We start from the raw sequence: 7,278 nt of genomic DNA on the forward strand, positions 1-7,278 counted from the left end.
CAAGAAAGGTAAAAACATAACTGAAACACAAAGATTTGTGCGGTGTGTAGAGAAGGTGCTGTGACTAATTGAACCTGTCAAAAGTGGTTTGCAAAGTTTCTTGATACTATTGACATTTTGGCCAAATAATTTTTTGCTTTGGTGCTTGTCTTATGCATTGGAAGATGTTTAGCAGCAGCCCTGGCCTCTACTACTAGAAGCCAATAGTGGGAGATAGCCAACATACTCAAAATATCCAAATCAATAAGGTTATTGGTGAAAATGAAAAATGTGTCTTTCATTTTATAGAAACAAAGCAAACGGACTTTTTGGCCGACCCAGTACTTCATCTGCATGTTGTGTTGTGTGTTCACCAGCCAAAGTCAAGTCAAGTCTGTCCCATTTATCCCCCTTTACCCTCTCTACCTCCCCCACCCTCTTCCCTTTGTCATCACAAAACTTGTCTATGTCTATGAGTTATTATTACTATTTTTCTTAGTCCCTTATTGATGTGTTTTTGATGTAATAAAGTACACATACTTAAAGTATACAATATATAAGTTTTGACATGTATACACTTGTGAAACCTTAACCTCAGTTAGGGTAGACCACATCCTTTACCGTCAGGGGTCCTCCTGCCCCTTGGCAATCCCTCCCTCCCACCACTCCCTGCTTCCCCCGTTCCCAAGTAACCACTGAACTGCTTTTTGCTGCCATAGATTAGTTTGCATTTTCTGGAATTTTACACGCGTGGAATCGTATAGTATGTACCCTTTTTTCCCATGGCCTCTTTCATTCAGCATCATTATTTTGAGATCTGCTGCACACGTCAGTAGTTCTTTCCTTTTTGCTGCTGCATCGTATTCCACTCTGTGGGCCTCCCACAATTTGTTTATCCATTCCTTCACCTGTTGTTAGTCATCTCAGGTTCCAGTTTTTAGTAATTGTAAATAGAGCTGCTATGAATGTGTGTGTACAAGTCTTTTTATGGACATATATGTTCTTTTCTCTTGGACGAATGTGTGGGAGTGGAGTGGCTGGGTCATGTGGTAGGTGTATGTTTAACTTAAACTGCCCAGCCGTCTTCCAAAGTGATTGTACCATTTTACATTCCCACAACGGTGGACGAGAATTCCAGTCCCTCCACATTCTCACCAACACTGGATATGGTCAGTCTTTTTAATTTTAGCCACACTAAAAGGCTCATAGTGGTGTCTCATGGTTTCAATTTGAATTTCCCTGGTGAATAATGATACCGAGCATCTTTTTTTGTGCTTATTTGTCATCTGCTAATACTGATTTTAAAATTAGTAAAATTCCTACTTAAAATCACAAGTCCAAACCAATTAACTTAGTTCCATATTTTAAATGGCTGACTTGTTACTCCGAACAGACCAATTTCCTTAAACATTAAAGTACACAAAGTAATAAATACACACAGATTTCTTAACACAATTATAAATACTATGGTTTTTTGTTAGGATATTTATTCTTAAAGATATTTGAGAGAGGGGATGGGCGGGACAAACAGAAGGAGGGAGACGTCAATGTGAGAGAGAAACATCGATGGGTTGCCTCTTCTATGAGCCCCAACCTGGAACTGAACCCGCAACCCAGGCATGACCGAACAGGTGACCTTGCACTTTGTGGGATGACACTCAAACAACTGAGCCACACCAGTCAGGGCAGGGTATTTATTCTTAGTGTCATATCTTCCTGGAATTAAAGGAGCTTACTTAACAAGGAAATAATGGCAGGATCTCAAACTAAAGTAAATTACTTTCCTATGCGACTTTGGAGTTTCTTTCTCAATTGGATGGCGTTTCTTTATAATTTCAAAGGTTCGTGGCTAGGGTGAAAGTAGGTCTTGACCTCTGAATCCAGCTGCTAGGCAGAGCGCTGATTTGATGCAGACACCGGCCTGCAGTGTCCAAGGCGTTGTGGCTGAGACGAGACAAATTCACACGACTACCAAGTCCTGCGGAGGAAAAGGGAGGCATGGCCACTCTCTCAAGGGGAGAGCGCCTGACCCTTGCCTTGACAGGCTTTTATTGCTTTTCTGGGCACATTACATTGAGGATGGTCCTCATTTACTATGCACAGGTTCACTTTAGGTGGTTACCTTTTACAGAAAACAAGGGAGAGGATGTTGCTAATTACATAAAAAAAGAAGGATATTTGCAAATGTAAAGAGAAAAGTGGTTGAACTGGTTACATTAGTCCTTGGAAGGTTTAGCATAGATTTTAGGAAGTTACTTTAAAGATATGCAGTAAATGTTTGCTGCCTCAATTCAGGGTGAGGGAGTTTTAGAAAAAAGCAAGTCTCAAAGCAGCCTAGGTACAATGCAGGCCTGATTCCCCACGGGAGAACCTATCTGTGGGTGCGGGTCCTGTGTGCTGGACCTTGCTTTCCACTGGCCTTTCCGAGTGGGAGCTGGGCCCACGCCATGCAAAACGATCTCCTATACTGTTTCATTGCCATTTTGCCCCCAAATGGGGGCGATCTCACCCCCCATGTGTCCTAGATGGAGGCATCACATTGTATGTACTTTTCTCATGGAACTGCACCTCCCTGCCCAGGTTGCTGCACCAGGTGACTGGATTGCATTAATCTATCTAAGGCTTCATTTCTAATGCACTGTGGCCACGAGAATAGGTGGAATTTAGATTTTGTGTGTCTCCCAAGGCTTTGTCTGACCAAGGACTAGTGACAGAGCAGTGCTAGAATTTGAGTTCAGTCTTCTGAGTCCCAGACCTGGCATTTCCGCCCTATATCTTATATCTTTTCACATGAAGAGGAAGGGAGTGTAGTACTTAAGAATTATTGGTTTCTGGTCAGGCTTGGTTACAAGGAAATTCTGGCACCTGAAACCCATGCCTGCCTTTTCTTGCTCATTAGTTTACCCCCTGGGGATGGTGAGAACCCTGACTTCTCGACCTCCCCGTGGAGAGCTACCAATGTCTTTGGACGGACCATTGCTATTAAATTTTTGATGGCGATTTGGATCCTGGATGATAATTAATTCAGTCTGAATTCTTTCCTGACGTCTGATGTTTACGTGGCCCCGTGTGAGTAAGGAGGGAAGGTCTGTAGAGCTCTAAGAAAAGGATGCTTGAGTGGAGGACTGTTTCAGATTCCTACTCTGCAGGAGTTTTTTGGTTTGTGTGTGTGTGTGTGTGTGTGTTTTTCAAAGATCTTACTCATTTTCAGAGGGAGGGGAAGCAAGGGAGAGAAAATTGATGTGTGAGAGAAACACCAACCAGTTGTCTCTCGCACACCTCTGCCCGGGGACTTGGCCCACAACCCAGGCGTGTGACCCAACAGGGAACTGAACCAGTGACCTTTCGGTTCACCGGCGGGCACTCAGTCCACTGAGCCCCACCAGCCAGGGCATCTGCAGGAGTTTTAAATATAGTCTCTCCCTACCTTTGGTCCCTAGTGTCCGCTTCAGGGAAGGAGCACTGTGTGTTAAACAGTGAATAATGGTACATTAAATGATGGCAGTAACATCACTGAGTGACAGAATCTGTGTCCAGAGAGAGAGGAGAATGCTCCACCACAGGGCAAGGCATTAAATGGGAGGGAGGGAATGCAGAGAAGATTAAACCTAAAACTTAACAAAAAAAAGCATTTGACACAGGTAATTGCAATTCTAGAAATGTAACCTAAAGTGTAATGAGACGAGCACACAAATGTACTAGGTGGTTCAGGTCAGCGTGTTTATACCAGAAAATAGGAAAATACCAAAATACACATCAGAAAAGATTGCTACAGACGCAGTCTGTTCGGTGTCACACTATTCAGTTTTAAAAATAGTCCACATACCTAATCAAACTGTCATTTTAAATTTATTACCACAGAACAAGAGCCATGATGCTTTTACATGAGAAAGGTATGTTAGACAGAATATATAACATCTCATTTAGGTTATTTTGGAATGCTATACAAATTTTTTTTCCTGGATGCTGAAATGAAAGTTACATGTTTAAAAAATTTTTTTCCATGTCTTTTAATTTTAAAGAATCAGACTTTTAAAAAATATGAAAGGACGCAGCCCTGGCTGGTGTGGCTCAGTGGACTGAGTGCTGGTCTGCTAACTGGAAGGTGGCTGGTTTAGTTCCCAATCAGGGCACCTGCCGGGCCTGCAGGCCAGGTCTCCAGCTGCGAGTGTGTGAGAGGCAACCGATTGATGTGTCTCTCCCACATCGATGTTTCCCTCCCTCTTTCTTTCTCCTTTGCTTCTCTCTAAAAGTAAATAAATACAATCTTTTAAAAAAGATAGAAGGGAAGGATGCAATTTATAACACTACCTGGGGCTTAAGATCGGGTACAGGATATTTAACCTAGTTTGTCTCTTTTACCCCTCTTCCCTGAAAAATTATTTTGGGAAATGAAAACCTTTTTCTAAATACCATATGAAATATAGATTCCTGAGGAGTGGTGGACTTGTTAAAAGATGCTCCTCCATAAAAGAAATGAGGAAAATGGCAAAAATAATCAAAAATCTTGTTTAGAAATCTGGTAACTAACCAAAGGCTTACAGTAATCCTACCAAGGGACATTTATTCAAGAAGAATGGCTGAATCTTGTTTTCAAGAACAACGAAAAAATCATGAGGCATGCAAAGAAGAAAGAAGGGCGTCTGCATAGAAAAAGAAGCAGTCAGTAGAAACTGTCCCCGAGGAAGCCCAGACATTGTATTTTACAGACAAAACTTTACTATTTTATTTTTACTTTTAAAATATTTTATTTATTTATTTTTAGAGAGGGGGAAAAGGAGGGAGAGGAACATTAACATGAGAGAGAGAGATACCAATTGGTTGCCTCTCGTACGTGCCCCGATTGGGGATTTTGAACCTGTATTCCAGGCCTGTGCCCTAACCAGGAATTGAACTGGCGACCTTTTGCTTTGTGGGACGACACCCGACCAGCTGAGCCACATGAGTCAGGGCTGACAAAGCTTTAAATCAGCTATTTTAAAGTATGGCTAAAGAACTAAAGGAAAGCACCTCATCAGCTAGAGATGATTAATAAGTGATAGAAATTACAAAAAAAAAAAATTAGGGAACTCTGGAATTGAAAAGTACAGTAACTGCAATGAAAAAGTCACTGGAGGGGCTCAGTATCAGAGTTGAACTGGCAGAGGGAAGAATCAGCCAAGTTGTTGATGGGTCGATTGAGATTGTCCAGTCTGAGGAATAGAAAGAAAAAGAATGAAGGCAAATGAGCAGAACCTCAGAACCTGTGGAAAACCATCAAGTCTACCAGCACACATATGGGAATCATAGAGGAGAGGATAGAGAGAACGGAGCAGAACAATTATTTGAAGAAATAATGCCCCCCCAAAATCCCAAATTTGATGAAAAACAATAATTTATACACCCAAGAAGCTTGGTGAACTCCTAGTAGGATACACTCAAAGAGATCTACCTCTAGTCCCATCATAATAAAAAAAGCTTGAAAGCAGCAAGAGATAAGTCACTCTTTACATACAAGGGATCTTTGATAAGATTAAGAACTCATTTGTCCTTGGGGACGTGGCTGCCCAGAAGGCAGTGGGATGAAACTGATTGCCCTGAATACCTTCAACTGCATTTGATCTTTGAGTCTTAGATGGCTCTGATCTCTTACACCCTCAGGGAAAACAGGTCAATTTAGTCCCTAAAAAGTAATTACTCAAGCTGCTTTTACACTTGACCGGCAAGAGGTCTGTCTTTTACCAAGTTCCTCAAGTATTTCTAGAAAACCTAAGGATTGCTTATTATATGTTCTACCAAGCCTGGAACATAGTATGGGCTCAAAAAGAATTTTGTTGGATGAACGAAATCTACCTGGGTTTCTTATTTCCTTGGCCACTCCTTTCTGCATGTCACTTCTCCCTGTCTCAGGGCTATTTATTACCTCTCTCCTCACACCATTTTGCCTTAAACATGCAAACAGACCTGTCTCATAACTTCTCAAAACCCAGCTTTTAAAAGTATTACCAGACATTTCACAAAAGTTTTACTGAATTCCTGGGAATAGCAGAATGGAATTACAATACAAAAAAAAAAAAAAAAAAGTGTGGCCCCCAAAGGTGAATTCCACCTTTACCACGTTGATATAAGAAACATACAAACCCATAGAGAATTTTACTAAGAGTTTATTTGAGCCAATCTGATGGCATGCGCCAGGAAGCAAGACCTCAGATAACAGCTTTGCAGCTGCTGTTATGCTCTTGGAGACCAAGGAAGGGGCTAAGGTGGGAGAAAGCAAAGCGCAGACCCGGATTGCTCACCTCCTCTCACAAGCACAAAGGGCAGGGTCAGCCGAAGGCCAAAGTCAACCTTTCACTGAAGTTACAGGCCTGGGGCGTGACTGCCCACCACACCCTGCCCAGTTAGGGGCTTCTGATCAGATCAGCCTGCGAGGTTGCTTCCACTGGTCTCCGCACTTTTACTTACAGGACCCCTTTTTCTCCCACATGTGTACAGCACTTTATGGTTTTATCATTTTGTCAATATAAGAAACGTTCAAACCTGTAGAGAATTTTTCTGAGTTTATCTGAGCCAAACTGACAAAACTTGCTGGGAAGCAAAATCTCAACGGATTGAGAAAATGCTCTGGAAAATGGCAGTTTTACCACATATTTTATACATCAGAATCAAAGGGGAAGTCGTAAGGGGGTTACAGGAAACTCATTGGCGATAGATTAGGGAGGTGGGAGAAAGCAAAGCAGGGAACTCTGGGACTAGATAAAAAGTAAAACGAATAGATACTTCTTTTATGTTCCTGGGTACAGGACAGCAAACAGTTAATAATTAACTACATAACAATAACAATGAGGGGATTTGCGGTCTCTGCTTTGTTGGGGTGGTTGTGCCCTGAGGGTGGGGAGGAAATCCCTGCCCTTCCAAAGCTGTGTTGTCCTAGATGCAAAATGACAATAGACAGGCTCAGTTAAGGTACAGACTGACCTTTGTCAGGGAGGACACAGCCCAGGACATGACTACCTGCCACGACCTGCCTTTAGTTAAAGAGTTTTAATTTCAGACCATCCTATGTGGTTACTTGGGTCTCTGAGTTTGTAAGGCTGCCACACAGGCCTCCCCTGAGCATGTCAGGTTTAGTACGTGGCCCCTTTTTCACCCGTAATTTCCTCTGACCGTTCTTCCTGGCACTGGGTAAGGGCATGGTTTTGGTGTTTGTGGATGAGGAGGAGCCAGAGGTTTTGATGGGACCGATGATTCACCCAGCTCCACCAGTAAGAGGCAGAGCCAAGCATTGAAAACAGCAATTCCTGGCCGCAGGTTCTTCCT

General features: G+C 42.4%; 1 protein-coding gene across 5 annotated transcripts in view; it reads left to right on the top strand.

Moving 5' to 3' along the window:
- The window catches only part of PC (pyruvate carboxylase), a 93,078-nt gene that overhangs the window by 7,365 nt on the left and 78,435 nt on the right, over positions 1-7,278 (top strand). The gene's annotated exons all lie outside the window — the stretch shown is intronic.

Source organism: Desmodus rotundus, chromosome 5, assembly GCF_022682495.2.
Source record: "Desmodus rotundus isolate HL8 chromosome 5, HLdesRot8A.1, whole genome shotgun sequence".
NCBI classification, from domain to species: Eukaryota; Metazoa; Chordata; class Mammalia; order Chiroptera; family Phyllostomidae; genus Desmodus; species Desmodus rotundus.